Consider the following 18,880-nt stretch of genomic DNA (forward strand, 5'->3'; position numbering starts at 1 on the left):
GAAGCCCAACTTCAAGGGCGCCAAACTACACAAAACTGTGAAGTCACTGAAGCCAAACTGGGAGGCAAAAATGTTTAGGTTGCATTTAAGTTGAATCTTTAGGGAGTGCATGAACACAGGAAAAGAACAAAATAAAGTGTGTGCAATTTACTTTTTTTTTTCAATTTACTTTTAAGCTGTTTTTAAATTCCAAAATTGACGTGTACTTTATACACATGATTCTATCATTTTTGATAGAGTTCAGGAAATTAATTAGGCTTTGGACCCTGAGGATTTCCCATGTATGTGGAGTGTCTGTCCTTTAACTCAGTGGGTGCTCCATAGAGCAGAGCAGCTGCAACAACTTGAAAGGCATTTCTATTGTGCATTGCTCACTGTGGTCCTGAGAACCGGAACTGAGGGAGGTTTACCAACGCTGCTCTCTGCCTTTATTGCTGTGCGGGTGCACCTTCCTTTATGGCAGGAGTATGCTCTCTAAATAGTAACTGAAAGCAAATTCCTCCTTATTGCTTTTCATTTTGTAGTAATAAAATTAGGGCTTTGTTCCCATGTAAAAATTTGAGTTCAGATATAAAACTAACATTCCTCATAAGATGGAAGCAACTCTTTAAAAAAAAAAATCACATGATGAAAGGGAAAATATTTTTTTCAATTCCCTAATGACAATTCTCCTATGAAATGTCTGCGCAGACTAAAATGAAACTGATGATTCTAAGAAATAGAGCCCTCCTGGGGCTTGTTTCACATAAAAGCAATTGCCTAATCTTTAAGTATAAAGATATTCTTTTAAGTACAGTTTGTAACTCATTGCATTCCATGAGGAGCGGAGATTGTCTGACATTCCTTTAACTGTAATGGTTCTTCTGCAAAAGTTTCCTTAACAGTGATAGGAAACTTCCTGTCATCGGTCAGGGTTTGCTCATGTTTGTTTTACGTTTAGTGAGTACTTACTATGCACCAGATGCTTTCTCATACCTCTGTTTTCTTTGATCCTTTCAACCCAAAAATGTACCTATTAATACCACAATTTTTAAAAACAAGGAAACAAAGCTTCAGAGAGGTTAAATGAACTGTTTAGTGAAAAATTTTAAGTGAAAGAATTAGTATTTGGACCCAATTTTATCTAACTTCATAATCTATTTTCATAGGCTACTGCTAAATGAGTATACTGGTTCTGACATTCTTTGTTAGCATTTCCTTTATTAAACATGCTTCAGCAGAATTTTACTCAGAACCATGGGCACAACCATCTTTGCACAGCCCCAATTCAACCCTTTAAGAAAGACGTATAGGGGCCGGGCATGGTGGCTTACACATGTAATCCCAGCACTTTGGGAGCAGAGGCAGGTGGATCACAAGGTCAGGAGCTCAAGACCAGCCTAGCCAATGTAGCGAAGCCCCATCTCTACCAAAAATACAAAAAAAAAAAAAAATGCCAGGCATGGTGGCAGGCACCTGTAATCCCAGCTACTTGGGAGGCTGAGGCAGGAGAACTGCTTGAACCTGGGAGGCAGTGGTTACAGTGAACCATGATCACACCACTGCACTCCAGTCCAGGTGGCAGTGTGAGAATCTGTCTCAAAACAACAACAACAACAACAACAAACATATAGGAATAAAAAATAGACAGAGTGAGAAAGAATAGTATCTATTGGTCCACACTAGAGACAAACTCACAGCCAGCCCTCAGAGTTAACCTCTAGGTAATATACTTGACAAAGAAGGGCAGAAGAGTACTGAAGACCAGTCCCATCCTGGGATGCATGAGGTCTCTAAAGCAATAGATTACATTCAAATGAATCTCCATCCTTTCACTTGGTAGAGGTTTGATTAGGCAGTGGTGTGTTCTGCAGCCCTGTGCATAGGAATCATCAGGGAATCTTGTTCAAATGTAGATTCTGAGTCTCTGGGTCTGGAGTGGGCTCAAGATTTTGCATTTCTGACGTGTTTCCAGGTAAGGCTGAGGCTGCTGGTTCAGTGACCACACTTTGAATAACAAAGGTGTAGAGGACATCACTAACTAGGGCTTCAGACAGATCAGTACTAAAAGTTCAGCTCTACCACTTAATATGTATATAAACTAAGGCAATTGTCTTTATATTTGAGCTTCTGTTTACCAATCAGTAAAGTGGAAATGATAACATTCAATTCGAACTATATGCCAGGCACTGCTGCAAATGCATTGTAGAAATTCACCCATTTTATATTTACAATAACCCTATTTTACTATTTATAATGATGAAAGAGATAGCAAAGACAGTTTAAATAACCTGCACCAAGCTACATGGCTAGTAAGTAGCCAAGTGGGAATTCAGACCCTAGGCAACCCAGCTCAGGTACCCACTCTTAATCACCATACCCTTGAGAAGTACACTGTATAAGGTTTTGCTATCACGCATGTAAAATACCACAGTTTGTGCTCAATAAATCTGAATACCATTTCCCTTCTTCTATACCAAGATTGGTTGTCTTTAAGCAGAATCTACTTATATACTTTTAACATAAAATTTAGAAACTGATGGCACTTTGTGGGATGTGATTTTCACAATGATCCTCTCTTGTGGTCTTTTCTTTAGCTATAGAAAGCCTTTGGTGTTTAGAGATTTGCATGAATTGCTACTGTTGACAGAAGGAATTGCTTTGATCTCTCTTGCATTATTGCTTGATCCATTTGTTTCTTTTCTTTCTAGAAGTGCCAAAAAAAAGCCTACAATAAATAGAAAAGAACATTTGCTACAGCTATGATCTTATAACTGTACCTTGCCTTTAGCAAAACAAAAAATCTAGATTTCTCAGTATAAAATGGTGGTAGCTTATTTAACAAACAGATTTACCAAAATCTTTTTTAAAATTGTAAACTCCGATGTTTTTTCTAATTTTGACTAAAGGTTATTTTTTATTAAAAATATTTTTTAAAAACTATAACTGTTATGTTAAAAATTGGAAACAATTGAAAAAAATACTTTACATATACTAATAAGTTTGCAGATAAACTTAACCTATCATAAAAAACTACTTTATATTCTGTACTGGCAAAAAAGTGTGCATGAAAAAGTAGCTTCAAAGTTTTACAATTTAAATGTAATTATTAACATACTCCAAAGCATGAAAATTCTTTCCCCTTTTATTTTATTTCTACCTATCATAGTTCTCCTCCTGAATCTGTGCTGAGGAATGATAGGGCACTTCTGGTAGAAAAACTTTCTGGAATTCAGATTCTATGTCTCTGGAAATACTTCCCTCAAGTTGTAGAGCTGTTTGGGGCTTTTATGTGTTTTTTTGTGTTTTTCTTGTTGTTGTTGTTTTTATTGTTTTCATAGCAGATTTGCCTCTTGCCATATCTGTCATTTGGTAAGGCACACTGCAGAAATTCTCAATTTTTAGGGTAGCTATGTTCTAGGTTAACGTTAATGTAGGGGAGAGATGATGAGTATGAATCAGTCTATCTATTATCTGATCAGCTCTAGGGAAAAAGATAAAAAATAATTTTAAAAAATTGCCTTTCAAGAGTAGGAAATGATGGGGATAGGCAAGGGACTAGCAATACCAGATTGAAAACATATATATTTTATAGTCTCAGTGATTAAATAGCACATGATTCAACAATGGGATAGTGAATCCAGAATTTGAATTTGAAATAAATTCAAATACATAAAAGAATTTAGAATATAAAAGGGGAGCACCTCAATCCAGCTGAGAAAATACATATCATGCAAAAAATAATATCAAAACAACTGGGTCCAAAAATCAGTTGGATCCATAGAGGATGTGTTATACCAAGTGTAAATGTTTAATAAATTGAATATTTAAATGTGAAAAAATAAACCACAAAATGTAAGAAGAAAGCAATGGGGAAATCACAGATAAGCTTGATATAGGAATAATCTGCTCCCTTCCCATAAATCTTCAAGAGGTCACATGGAACAGATTATTCCTCTTTATACTCTCAGCCTTACCACTTTCCCACTCTTGCTTTCACTATGCCAGTGGGACAAAGACTTCAGTGGCAGATATTGAAGTCTCTGAAGTCTTTTACGTCAGTCACGACCTCCCTAGTTCCTGAGCCAATCTTGACTAGAGTAGAGAGTCCACTAAAAATGCTTGTTCTTGACTCAGTCTTCAGTCCTAACTGGCTATATCTGGAGTAAACACTAATTACCCCATGCCCACCAAAATACAGCCTCTCTTTTAACTTTGCTGTGTTTGATAACTACATGCATTTCTTCTCTTACTCTTCCAAGGTGGAGTCCTTTATTAGTTTGTTTTTCTTTTTAAAATAACCAGACATTTTTCACTATCATTAGCGCATATAAACAGAATAAGAACTTGAACTCAGATCTGATCTTCTAGGTCAATATCACTCTTACTCATCTTTGTTCCTGGAGGAGAATGACTTTATCGCAACAACAACAAAATAATTGTCCATTTAATAAATTGAATCTGAAGACCACAAAATACATCTGGCTGATTACTGGTTCATACAAATGATGTTTGTGCAAATACCTGGTTGATTACAACATAGATCATTTGGTCATAATACATAGATAGCTGTAAGATAAGGTTGCCCATAGATTTGCCTACTCTCTTGTCTTCTTGAAAATAAAACTTCTGCCAAATGAACCCTGATTTTGCTTAATCAGTTCCCTATGAGAGTCACTGTGGCCTGCAGTTGTTTGATTAGAAGAGCATAAATTGGGGTGCTTAACAGTTCAGAGGCATTTCCTATTGTAATTTAAATAAAGCAGTTGGGGTAGCAGACAATCCTGATGGAAGGTTATAATAGGAATAATAAAGGTTTCGTTGAGAGAACCCAAATTCACCAAATATCCACAGTGTTTAAATATCACTAAAAACCATGGATAAATGTACTTTTTCCCTAAGAATAAACATATAGAGGTTGGAGAGTGCTTGAAAATAAGAAAAGCTTATGCAAAATTAAAATTTAGAACGACAGTAAAAGAAGTTATTGGTTAGGAAAAAAATCACAGTGCACATTTAAAAAAGAAAGAAAAAAAAAAAAACTACAGTTCATGGTAAGTCTAAATTATAGTTGGAAGAGTGCCAGCTAGTTACAGCACACAGAAAAGGTGAAAATCTCCAAACTAGAGTACAATTAATGCTGCCTGGGCTCTCTGGAATCCTTTCCAAATGTATTTCCAAATAAAAGTACTCTGCTTCTCTGTTGGATGCCAATAAACGGTAAAACTTAAACTTGGGAACTTACAACCCAGCAATAGCCAAGAGCTCATTTACAAAACACCGTGGAAGGATTCGTTTCTCCATGTGACATAAGGGAGAAAAAGTTCTCTTTCTTAAAAGGGTCCTTCCACGTATTAGACATTCTATCCGTTACTATCAGCATTTTGTCTTCATCCCATGGTAACAGAATAAACAATAGGAATTTGGTTATGAAACTACATGGTGAAGTTTCCACATTGCCTGACTACATTGTTTTTCCCTTGGTGGGTTTTGGGCTTTTTTTCTTTCCCCAAACCACTGCAGCATGCTCAGGGATAAGTGATAGGCATAGCCGGGAATCACTGAACTTCAAAGCCACAAGCCAACTTATAGACTCTAACATACCTCCCTCCTTTAACACATGGAAAATGAGGCCCAGAAAGTTGAATGCCTTAACCAAGAACACACAGGTAGCTAGTGGAAAAAGTAAGCCTTAATTTCCAATTAAGCAACATATCCAGTTACTAATAACAACTCGCATTTATTGGACTGAGTGACACTACACTAAGTTCTTTACATAAATTTGCACATTCTATTTACACGTGCACACACACATGCACAGCCCTCAAGGCAGTTATTCGTACAAACCTTCGTGGACCAATGAAGAAACTGAGATCACATAACTTTCCAAAAGTCGTATCAATCCTGCAGAGTAGAGAAAAGATTTGAACCCAGGCCTTGTGAGAGATACAACAATAAAATTGACAACATTTCTGTCCTCATGGAAAAATCTCGAAAAAGAACTAAGACATGCTTACTAATTATTCTAGCTAAAATTATACAGGACTATATACAGGACTATTTTGTCTCTTACTCTGGACTGGAATTAACCCATAATTGGGAATGTACCTGCAGGGAAGGAAAAATACATCTTCTTCACTCATCCTAGGTTCATGGCTGAGACCCGTATAACAAAAGGCAGATTAACAAGAGAAAAACATGCCAATCTGTTTAAGGGTTATGTGACAAAGGAGCCTTCATAAGGAAATGGAGACCTAAAGAATCCGTTAAATTAGTGTGGTTTTTTGTTTTGTTTTTTATTTTATTTTTATTGAGATGGAGTCTCACTCTGTCACCCAGGCTGGAGTGCAGTGGTGCGATCTCGCCTCACTGCAACCTCTGCCTCCCGGGTTCATGCCATTCTCCTGCCTCAGCCTCCCGAGCAGCTGGGACTACAGGCTTCTGCCACCATGCCCAGCTAATTTTTTGTATTTTTAGTGGAGACAGGGTTTCACTGTGTTAGCCAGGATGGTCTCGATCTCATGACCTCATGATCTCCTTGCCTTGGCCTCCCAAAGTGCTGCAATTACAGGTGTGAGCCACTGTGCCCAGCCACATTTGTGTATCTTAATGCTGGGTTTGATGAAGAAGTGGAGAAACAGGATTGAGCAAAGTGGGTATGATCTAATGGTAATAAACTGGGTGGAACTTAGCAGGGTCTGTTTCTTCAGATTCTGTGTCCCCATGTCTTCAGAAAGAAGGATGCACCTTCCCTATGTTTAGAGGGAATGTACCTCTCACATGAGGTCTTACGATCTGCTTCAGGTGAAGGCCAGAAAATCTTCTTAGGTTTTATGACCTGCTTCAGGGGAGACGGGGTGGAAGAAGGTGAGAGTGCCCCTCCTGCTTCTGTGTTTTGTAAAATTCCTTCACCTTAAAATATTTTGGAGTAGTATGTTCTGAACCCCATCGCATCTATGGACTTCATTAATATTGAGCATACAAGATCCTAGAAACATACACAGAAGCTCTGTGGGCAATAGTAACCCTTACCACACAAATGCAACAAAATTGACCACACCATTCTGCTGTAGTGTCTGTTACAGCCACCTAATTCTTCAGCTGATATTTAAGATTTTGTCTCAATGTCAAATATATTAAACTGATAATCCATTGCCCTTGATATAAAAGAGTAATAGACCAGGCACAGTGGGTCAAGCCTGTAATCCCAACACTTTGGGAGACCAAGACAAGCCAATCACTTGAGCCCAGGAGTTCAAGATCAGTCTGAGCAACATAGTGAAACCCTGTCTCTATCAAAAATACAAAAAATTAGCCAGGTATGGCGGTGCACGCCTTTAGTCCCAACTACCTGGGAGGCTGAGGCAGGAGGAGTGCTTGAGCCCAGGAGGCAGAGGTTGCAGTGAGCCAAGATCAAGCCACTGCAGTCCAGCCTGGCCAACACGGTGAGACTTAATCCAAAATAAATAAAGTTACAAATGTTTATCCAAGTCTTGGTTACCTATAGCAGGCTTAGCAAAAGAAATAAGTTGGAAATAACTTGATCTAGAATTTACCTAGGTAACATTAAGTGGTATATATAATTTACACTTATGTAATTAAATAAACTTATTTTAAATCACTTTCATGAAAAACATGAAGGTTTATTCATCATATCAGTAAGGTGGTCTTTCCTTTGGAACATGTTTCTTAATTGGTTTCTAAAAGCATTTATAGGGTCTCATAGGCTGTAGGTTACCTAATCAACAGTCAGTTTCCATATAGATGTACAATACAGTGAAAATATCAGATACCCATTTTCCCAATCTCTTTGCAGTGAGGGGTAGCCATATGATTTCTGGCTAATAAGACAAGGCCAGATGACAAAGGATTGATCCAGGTTAAAAGGTTGGTAAGAAGAATGATTTGGACTTGGTTCAAGGTGGCTTTCACTTTGGCTTACTACTGAATCAACAAACAAGTGGTACAAATGATATGTACCAGATAAGCATGAAAGAGAATGAATACATGCAGCTTTCTGGAGCCTGCCTGAATTTCAATGCTCAGTGCAATCCACATAGGATGAGAACCTAACAGTTTTTGGGAGCCAAGACACTGTAGGCTGAAGCCCTTTATAAGATGACACTAGGAGAGAGATCATGTTGGTCCTAGAGGGTCTACCTACTACTTTATACAGCAATTCTCTGCTGCATTATAATGACATACCACCAGGTTGCATTTTTATCAGTATCATATAAACTATAAACACTCTGGCCATAACCTTCCATAGAAGGGGAAATACTCTTAGGGTTAGGGTAGAGAATGAGCTGCTTCTGGGAATGTTCATTAAATTTTCCTAGTAAAAACAGAGATACATGTTAAGCAAACAACTCCCTATTTCTTTCCTAGCTTTGGAAGCAGATCATGAGTCCTAAGTTCAAGCAGAAATCTCATGACCTTACAGATTGGAACAGAACGGCCAACCTGCTGAGGATGGTTGAGAAGGATAAAAACATTCTAGATCTTTGGCAACTTTATTAAATGATTATAATCATCAATCCTAAGACTCTTACCGTTAAACTTTTTCTTAAGAGAATAAAAGTTACATTTGCTTAGATTTATTTTGTTACTTCTCTTTGAACCATCTTAAGTGATGCAATTGGCATGCTAATTCATTAAAGAAATCAGCCCTCAGAGAGGAAGAAATATTTTAGGGGAAATATTCTTGGAGAAGAATGTTCACTAAAGAAAACTCTATTTTTTTTTTTTTTTTTTTTGCTTCATGCTTTGGCTTTCAACATAAACAGTATATCTTCCAAAACTCTTCTCTGATTTTTAATTAAGGCCCTATTTGCACACTTGTCCTTTTAGTGCTCATTTAATTTATAATTATTTCCTAAATGTCTGTTCTCCTTGACAAGCAGTATAATAGCAAGCGCGCCAGAAAAGCAGGGACTAGAACTTACATAATCTATACTTCATCTGTCCCACCATGCCTGACATTTCTAATTGCATATTTGTACCCCTTTACTAACTTCTCTTCATTCCCCTACCCCCACAAAAATTTTGTTTTTGTGGGATAGAACTGGTTAGCACATTAGTATACATTCATTTGTTATATTAATTAAACAGTATCTTGGTCTCTGAAGGAACAAGATAGGTTAGCCTAGGAGAGCAATTTTGTCACTGGAAGGGAGCTTTAAGAATCTTACGTTCCAATTTCTTTGATTTATACTCATTTTAGTAAACTCCGGAATTTCAACCCAGGCATACTAGTTTTCTATCGCTGCTATAACGATTTAGCTTCTTGGCCAACACAAATTTATTATCTTACATTGGTGTAGGTCAGAAGTCTGACAAAGATATCACTGAACTAAAATCAAGGGGTCAGCTGGGCTTTATTTCCTCCTAGAGGCTCTGGGGAGGAATCTACTTTCTTGCTATTCAGGCGTTTAGAAGTCACATTCATCCTGGAAGCCTTCCTCTCTCTTTAAGCCAGCAATGTCACATCTCTCCGACCCTTTTCTGTCATCTTATCAGATTTGCAGCTGGAAAAAAAATCCTTCACTTTTTAGTACCCATGTAATTAGACCGGGCCCACTCAGGTAATCCAACATAATCTCTCCATCTCAAAGGCCTTAGTCTTAATCACATCTGTGAAGTCCCTTTTGCAATATAAGGCAACATAGTCACAGTTTCCAGAGATTAGGACTTGGACATCATTGTGAGACTATTATTCTGTGTACCACACCAGGATTCCTAGCAAATACATTAATTTGTGTGCATGAATTGTTTGCAGAGTGATCGAATTTATTGTTGAAAGGGCACTGGATCAGAATTTGAAGACTTGGGTTCAAATCTCAGAGAACTGTTTCAGAAATGGCATTGCAGGCAGAGGAAATTGTTAACCAAGAGGCATAAAAGCATAGAGTATATTTAGAAAACATTAAATTATCCAATTTTACTGGAATATGGCATAGAAAAGTCTTTAGGTGAAATAGGCAGAGGGACTTAATGTTAGGCTAAGTATCAGTGCCACCATCAAAAAGCAACTGGGAGTCATTGAAAGTAGTGACAATGGCCACATTTGCATCATATTTTTTATTATTTATTTATTTATTTCGATATGGAGTCTCGCTCTGTCACCAGGCTGGAGTGCAGTGGGGCAATCTTGGCTCACTGCAACCTCCACCTCCCAGGTGGTTCAAGCAATTCTCCTGCCTCAGCCTCCCGAGTAGCTGCACACATGCCAACACACCCAGCTAATTTTTGTATTTTTAGTAGAGATGGGCTTTCACCATGTTGGCCAGGATGGTCCTGATCTCTTGACCTTGTGATCCACCCACCTCATCCTTCCAAAGTACTGGGATTACAGGCGTGAGCCAGTGTGCCCAGCCCACATTTGTATCTTCCAATGGTTCACCTGGCAGCAGCATTCAGGGAGAAATGGAAAGGAAACATTGGAGATAGACAAACAATCAAAAGGCTATGGCCAGACATGGTGGCTCACACCTGTAATCCCAGCACTTTGGGAGGCCGAGGCAGGCAGATCACTTGAGGTCTAGAGTTCGAGACCAGACTGACCAACACGGTGAAACCCCGTTTCTACTGAAAATACAAAAATTATCCGGATATGGTGGCACTCATCTGTAACCCCAGCTATTCAGGAGGCAGAGGCAGGAGAATCACTTGAACCTGGAGGCGGAGGTTGCAGTGAGCCAAGACTGCACCATTGCACTCCAGCCTGGGCAACAGAGCGAGACTCCATCTCAAAAATAAATAAATAAATAAATAATAAGGCTGTTGCTGCCTTCTGGGAAAGAGGTGCAAACATGGGGCAATGGTGGTGAAAATGGCAGGAAAGGGATGGCTGATGAATAGAGCTAAGTGGTTCTTTCAGTTAGGTTTAATGCAGCTAAATTTGTGAAAACTCTGAAGTCCTAAGTAATATTGACAACTCACATCTGAATGTAATTTTTTTACATACTATTTTTAGGAATAATCTAAAATTTGTAAGTATCATGTTTATTCACTTCTGGATAATTTTGGATTGGGGATCTTGCATTAATAACCGAAGAAATGAGGTCCAGCTAACTATAGGTAAGAAACTGAGCCTCGGGGAGAGTTTTAGAGCTAGATGTATCGATGTCAAAGTTTGTCTAGAAGGAGTATCATGAGATATTTGGGGGTAATAGCATGGTTTAGGGTAAGGGATAAAATAAATATTATAGAAGGAAGAAGAGATGAAACATTGGTAGACTAGTTAAGCAAACACAAATTCCAATTTCTAAAATGTAAGAAAGGTTCTTAAGAGCAACCTGCATGGAGAGTCACAAAGCACAAATTAAAGATGTCCCTGTTGAAAGATGTTACATGAATTAGTCTGCAAAAAATAGCTTAGCAAAACCATGGCCACTGTGGCACCCCTTCAGACAAGGACCCTAGAATCTGATTATATATTAGAGTCTTCAGCTCTCTAAAATGTATTTATTCTTGCATCCTGTTACTTTCTTGACTTGATGTTTCAGAGTTAATTTATCCAGAGAAAAGCTGGCCTGACTCTTCTTTGTGAGCCCTGGCAAGTGTTTAGTCTGTTGGTGGTATGGCTGTAGGCCCAATTCTCATCTAGTGAATGTAGTCAGTGACTACATGTTTTTGGTATGCAGGCCTGTTTATGTATACCAGAAAAAGAACTTCAACATAAAGGAAAAGGCCTTTAAGGTATTTGAGCCTTACAACTACTGTTAAGTGTGAGGTGGGCTACCTCCTTTTTACCACACAAGGTTCTCTAATTTTGTTAATAAAAGCCAGATTCCCATTCAATAGCTGTGTTGTGGCAATGATGAGTAAGAAAGCGAAGAGAGCAGATGTACAGAAATTCAAAAACGAACAATAGTATTTAACCTTCAGTACCAGTGTCAGATATTTGCTATTAAAAGATAATGAAAAGTGGCTGACATTTTTTCTAAGTTGTTAATCCTGTGTGGCTTGGGTAAACTGTATTCCTTAGAGATCAGTTAGCACTAACATTCCACCTTTCTGGAATTAAATCAGAAGTTCAGATGCAGACAGTATCTTCAAAAAATTAAACACCTTTGAAAACTAAAAAAAAATAGCTTAAATATCCAGATGTTTGGCCATCTGGTGCCAAACATCTGCATATTCATTCTACATTGACGCAACAAGCTTTTAACAAAACATTTGAAAAATTATGTATAGGTGAACAAACTCAGAGAATATCAGGCCTGGAAGGTGGCCTAAAGATCATCTAGTTTCAACATTTTAGAGCTGACAGTGGAGTGAAGATAGCACGGTCCAGTGGTGGAAAAAAGAGAAAGGGAGTAGGGGAATGATTAGGGCCCCAAGAAGTAATGTAATTTTTATTTAATTTTGTTCATTTTAACTGTATTGGCTGTAAGATAGATATAGTTATGTTACTTTTAATTTTTAATAATCAATTGGCTAAGTCTTTGGGGTGTGGCAAGAGAGAAAAAGGCACTAACCTAAGTTCTCAGAGTCACTGGTTTGCCTCAAAAAAGAAAAACATGAAGCCTTTTCTTATTTACCACTAAAACTCTCTCAATTTCCAAGGACAAATGTTCATCACCGTAGCATACATATGAAAGCGATTTAGAGTGCCTATCAATGGAAAATGTATTAGCTACGTTCCTTGGACTTGGAATTAATAGGAGAGCTTTAAGATTAATGGGTCTAGAAATATCATTGCTTTCCCTTGGCATGAAGTTTGTGGCATCTTTATTTTGTTAAAATACAGTGTATTGCTATGAATCTACTGTCTTTTCCCTTCTAATGATTTTGTGAATTCTTAAGACCATGAAAACAGCAAAACCAAAAATCAAGGAATTATTCTTGTCCTCTGTGCCACACAAATCAAATCATACCTAATCCTGTTTACTTAAATACCCTTAGAGACTAAGTAATGTAAAGCTTATGGAAGTCAGATATAGTCATGTTCCTTAAAATTCCAAAACTGAATCAAATAGTCTAGGGAAATACAAACTGTTTGTCTAAAAACACTGTCAGGGTCAGGTGCCGTGGCTCACGCCTATAATCCCAGCACTCTCGGAGGCCAAGGCCGGTGGACCACCTGAGGTCAGGAGTTCAAGACCAACCTGACCAACATGGCAAAACTCTGTTTCTAATAAAAATACAAAAATTAGCAGGACATGGTGGTGGGTACCTGTAATCCCAACTACTTGGGAGGCTGCGGAAGAAGAATCGCTTGTACCCAGGAGGCAGAGGTTGCAGTGAGCCAAGATCGCACCATTGCACTGCACCTTGGGTGACAAGAGCAAAATTTCATCTCAAAAAATAATGATTAAATAATAAATAATAATAAATAAAAATAACACTGTCAGCCTGAATGCTATTCTTTTAATATTATGGGTTTAATAATTACATTTTTATATAATCAGCCATTAGGTATTTATTGAGAATATAGGTATAACCATAAGTCCAAAAATTCAGAGATCTCTTTGAAAGATGTTAGAGAAAACATATTGTTTTCTCCCTTTCTCTGACATTACAGTCTAGATAGAAGAACTAGAGCCAGATAAAAATGATTAGAGAGCAATAAAATAAACTTATAATTAAGTTTTTAATTATACATTTTGAACTTTGGAAACTTTAGATTTTGAAGTAAATTAAAATAGTTTTGAGAGTTTTTAGATTCCAAGTTGATGTGTGTCTCTCAACATACAGTGCTTAATCTACATACAATATGGAGAATGATAAAATAGCCAGCTAGGTTTGACTCCTGACACTCTACTTGCATCAATGTAATCTTACAAAATGACAAGTCTCAATTAAAAATGATAAAGTTCACTGTGGCAGTTTTCCTTAAGAAAGTAGGAGGAAAAGAATTACCATTTCTTTAGCATTTAAAGTTGCCAGGCATTTCCCATAACTTTTCTCATTTGCTTCTCATAATGACCTTATGAAAAGATAACTGAGATCCAGAGAAATACAGTAATTTTCTCAAGATTACACATCTAGTAAGTGGAAGAACAAAATTTAAAATCAAATATATCTAATTCCAGATTTAGTACTCGATTATAGCTAATAGTCAATTTTCATGGATCAGGTTGTAGATACACGAGTATATAAAAATATAACTATCACATAGTGAAATGAAATTGTGATGAGATGAATGGAAGCTTCATTTTGCCAGTGATTTAGTGAATAATTGTATCTCAGTCACTTCAATAGACTGGACTCTGCTTTCTCATTTATGAAAGCAACTAAACAGAAAATTGAGGTTTGTCATTTGGAAAATGCATGGCTTCCAAATCAAATGATTGCTAGTATTTCTTGTAATGACTTAACCCATCCATATGTTAAAGGGATAAACATATTTCAAGCCAAAATTCAAATTTAAAATAACATATTTTAGCCTACCAACTAAAATAATATGTTTCTTCTATATCCATTTGATAACTAAGTCTAAATGACAAAATGACAAATTTGTACTTTGTGCTACCATCCATTTTGGACAGTACTACATCTATGAAGTTAAAGAAGTGGGAACATATTACTTCAGAAGAAATCCCCAAATTTGCACATGTAACAATCTTTTACTTACAGTTTTAGAATTTAATGTGAGGTTTTTTTTAAGTGCTTGTTTTAAAAAGTTTTATCTTTTAAAAAGAAGTCAATGCAGGCTGGGTTGAAAAGATTTCAGTGAATTTATGAAATAAAAAGAATAAAAACTGATCATATGAAATTATTAAGACTTGAAAAAAATATGTAAGTCCTTATTTGGAATCCTTCTATCATTCAGTCGTCCAGTGTGTCAATGGAGCAATAAATATTGAATGAGGATTCAATTTTAAGAGCACTTACCTACCCCGTCATTGTTACTACTCATTCAATCACTAAAATATATATTTTACTTCTATGTTCACAATATGTTTCCATTTCCAAAACTATCCAAGTGCTCTGTAAATGAAGACTAATATCCTGTCTCAGCTTTAGTACATTTTGCCAAAATACTCTGAGTCCAAAATCAAATAGCAAAACCATAATGCTGAAAAAGACCTCAATGAGTCATTCTTCCCTAGTTGAACTCTGTCTAGTCATTCTCCTCCACCCAAACCAACCTTCATCTCGTCTATTCAGCTGCTTCTCCCCATCCACCCGCAAGACATATTCTGAGCCTAGAAAGGTAACTCCTTTCTGGCTCAATATTCTTTGTTTTATAATTCAAAGATGCTGGCCCCATGAGGTGGCTCACACCAGCACTTTGGGAGGCTGAGGTGGGTGGATTACTTGAGGTCAGGAGTTCAAGACCAGCTTGGCCAACATGGCGAAACCCCATCTCTACCAAAAAATACAAAAATTAGCCAGGCATGGTGGCATGTGCCTGTAGTCCCAGCTACTCAGGAGGCTGAGGATGGAGAGTTGCTTGAACCCAGGAGGCAGACGTTGCAGTGAGCTGAGATTGCGCCACTGCACTCCAGCCTGGGCAACAAGAGTGAGACTGTCAAAATAAATAAATAATAAAACCAAAATCAGAAAACAAAGGTGCTCTGAATTCCCATCACATTCATCATTTATTTTTGTTCATTGGCCTCATAATAGTTTAAGATATCTATGTCTATTCTGGAACACCAACGATGGATTATTATTTCTCACCTTAAAGAGCTTCTTTTCTAGTTGAACAGATTCTCTTGCTTCAAATCAAAAAGTTCCTAAGACCATGTCTTTCAAATTACCTAGAAAAATATAATTACTGTATGAGTGTCACCACCCCAGAAGACCAACAAACTCAATTCTTAGTATGTTACACAGAATAAAAACGTAAGTATTGTGGTGGGATCTCAGTGTTGTTTATTTTTCCTTCTCATACCTTTACTGTAAACTAGAGGTGTTTGGATATGGTTAGCTATGTGAATTTTAAGTACAATATAGGTCTTTCCTGAAATTCTGTTCTATTTATTTTGGTTGTATTTTACTTTATACTTCTCCTCACATTGTCCTCCAAAGTCCTAGAGCCTAAAAGAATACATAACACAAAGCAATATGGGAGTAAAAGTGAGTGAGAAAGATGAAAACAAACCATGGTTTCTTAGTAATGAGGTTATTATAAAAATGTAAACCATAAAAACCATTACTTGCTGTAGGACCATAGTTTGGGTTCTATACTTTCTTAAGAGCCAAAGTTTGGGGATGTGGGGGAAGAGAGAAATCTGGTTATTAAACATCTCAGTGTATATAAAACTAAATAAAAATAATTATAAATAGCTCAGGAGAAGCAAGCCAGTATTGATGTGAAGACCGAAAGTTGAAGCGCCATGAAACATAATCATTATTCTTAACAACATCCTTACTTTCAACACATTAAATTTCTAAAAAACTATTTCCAACGCTGTCTCTCAATAAAAGCCAAAGGCATTCCAACAAAATGAATTAAAGTAAAAAGAGTAGTATTAGTTGCCACAATTATGTGACTGAAGTAGATTAATTTATGAAGTCCAATTTAATACAGGTGTAAGTTTTAGGATATCTGGAAGACGGGACTTGACAATGACTGTGCTTCAAACTTTACATATGAGTGCTACTCTAAACACTATGAATACAATGATGTGTGTGTCATGCAGTTGGTTGACATGCATTTTTTTCCATCAGTTGTACCTCCATTGTAAGATCTATAATGTAGGTTTAAATTGTAGGCTTCTTAGAGAGCAGTGTCTATATGTTATAATTAACACAGCATATTGTTATATGTTAAGAAGGTACACATATTTGATAGTGCTAAGTATTTTCCAGTGATGTAGATTTTTAGTGCATAATATTATGTCTTTCAGAGAAATCCTGTTCAAATTATGCTAGCCTAGGAATCTAACAGGTTGAAAAGATTCTCATAGATTGGTCTACACAGAGAGGCAAATGCCAAGGGCTCACAAAATTCCTGTTGGTATACATAGAAAAGAAAGCAATATGGTGTTCCTAAAATACTTTAGATGTTACAGGGACATGTTAAAACACAGAGTGTCTAGAAACGTCTATCCTGGTAAAATCAATGGAGTTAAGCCAGGGCAGAGAACACTTATGGCCTGCAGATATGTAATTTATGCTGTTTCTGATTTGAAAACTGGAGTAGATTTTTAATTTACGATTGAAAATATTGAGTTCACCTTTGAACAGCTAGGTAAATTAGATTGCCCTCAAGTCACCCTTGAAAAGTGCCACAACCACCACTATCAGTTTCAATTTGTAAAATGGAACCAATGAAAGAGTCGCTAGGGGCACTTCCACACACCTAGCCCTTAAATTATGCATAAATAAGAACCACCAACACCTGCAACAGGCAAATCAATTTTAAAGTGCAAGCGTTTCTATTGAGAATACTCTGTTCAAAAGTTCAGCTCAGCAATGCCAGCAGGATTGCACAAATGAATCAATTCTAAAACCACAGCAGAAAGGGAACCAAGATCACTATTTTTTAATGGCCAATATTTCTCTGTATAAGATGCTAGGATGCCACTAAATTATGTTTCTCTAAAAGAGCTTAGTGAATTTAACTTCCTGATACTAGATACTGTATGTTTAAAAGGCCAGAGAAACTCAAAAGAGGGTATCTACTGTAATTCCAGTTAAAGTTCTTAATTTCCTTCCCTTCTCTAACAAAACTTACAAGAATGTAGCATATAAGGAAAAAACGTCAATTTTGCGAAGATTTAGAAGGTAGCAATTGAATCTATGAATTCTCATTAAATTAGTCCTGTAAATCAGATTCTATGGAATAACTCTAAAAAGCAAACCTTATCTTATCCAGGAAAACCCACTGTATATATTTAAAACCTCATAAGAGACTATTACTTATGCTGTATATTGTATTAAGTAAGCCCATTTAAAGCATACACTTTAGCTTCCTTAAGCCAATGTTTTTACAAGTTCATGACCATGATAAAATATATTGCTTTTCAGAATAAATATCCTTTATATGCCTATCATAACTATGTTATACCAATTAAATTACACCAACATTTATGGGACAAATTTCCCTAGAAACAGACTGTGTTTAATGCCTGCAGTGACACCTACTGGTAATGAAGCACACCTAATTCTAAAAGATATTTAAAAATAATAGTATCCTAGGTTCGTATTTTTATTCTCAGCTCTTTAATTCACTAGTCACACAAAATTCTTTCTTTTCATCAGCTAACTTATTTCAGTAGCTTTTTGGTAACATAAATATACATACAAGTAACATTTTCTTTTAGAGAATAAGGATTTGTCATGAAGTCATTTTTGTTATCTTTGTTGAGTATGATGAAGAAATGTACTTTTTGTTGATAACAGATTTTCACAAATCATTTAATTTACTCTTATGCAAAACCAGATGTCTCTTCTTCTCCAAGATGCCTGTGAGAGATGGTATTTCTAACAAATTGGGGAGAAAATAAAGGGGATAGAAGCCTTTTGCATGAATTGCAGATCTATGAGATGGTCACCTCTACCGTCACCTGAGGGCCCCCTGGATATGATCTGTATATTCCCTGTTGATAATATGGTCTTTTCTCAGTGTCCTTGCTCATGTTGCAAACTCCTTTTGTTAATGCTCAAGACTGCCCTACTCAAATATGACCCAACTTCCTTCTCTCTGACCTTATTTAAAGCCAGCTAGACGTGGCACATCTCTCCATTTCATGTCTTCTCCAAACACACAAGTCAGTTGTGTCCTTCTCGCCCTCATTTCTCCATACAAAGTTATATACATTATTAAAAATCCTAAGAAGCCTTTCCTGCCCACTCTATTACCAGGGCTTTCTCTACCTTTGAATTCTCACTATTTTTTGGTCTATATTACACCACTAAAAAAAACTCTTTACATACTCTTCTTTTGTTATTACTACTAATTATTACAATAGAGTCCATTTATATATCACCCATAAAATGC

Source organism: Mandrillus leucophaeus, unplaced genomic scaffold, assembly GCF_000951045.1.
Source record: "Mandrillus leucophaeus isolate KB7577 unplaced genomic scaffold, Mleu.le_1.0 Scaffold818, whole genome shotgun sequence".
Lineage (NCBI taxonomy): Eukaryota > Metazoa > Chordata > Mammalia > Primates > Cercopithecidae > Mandrillus > Mandrillus leucophaeus.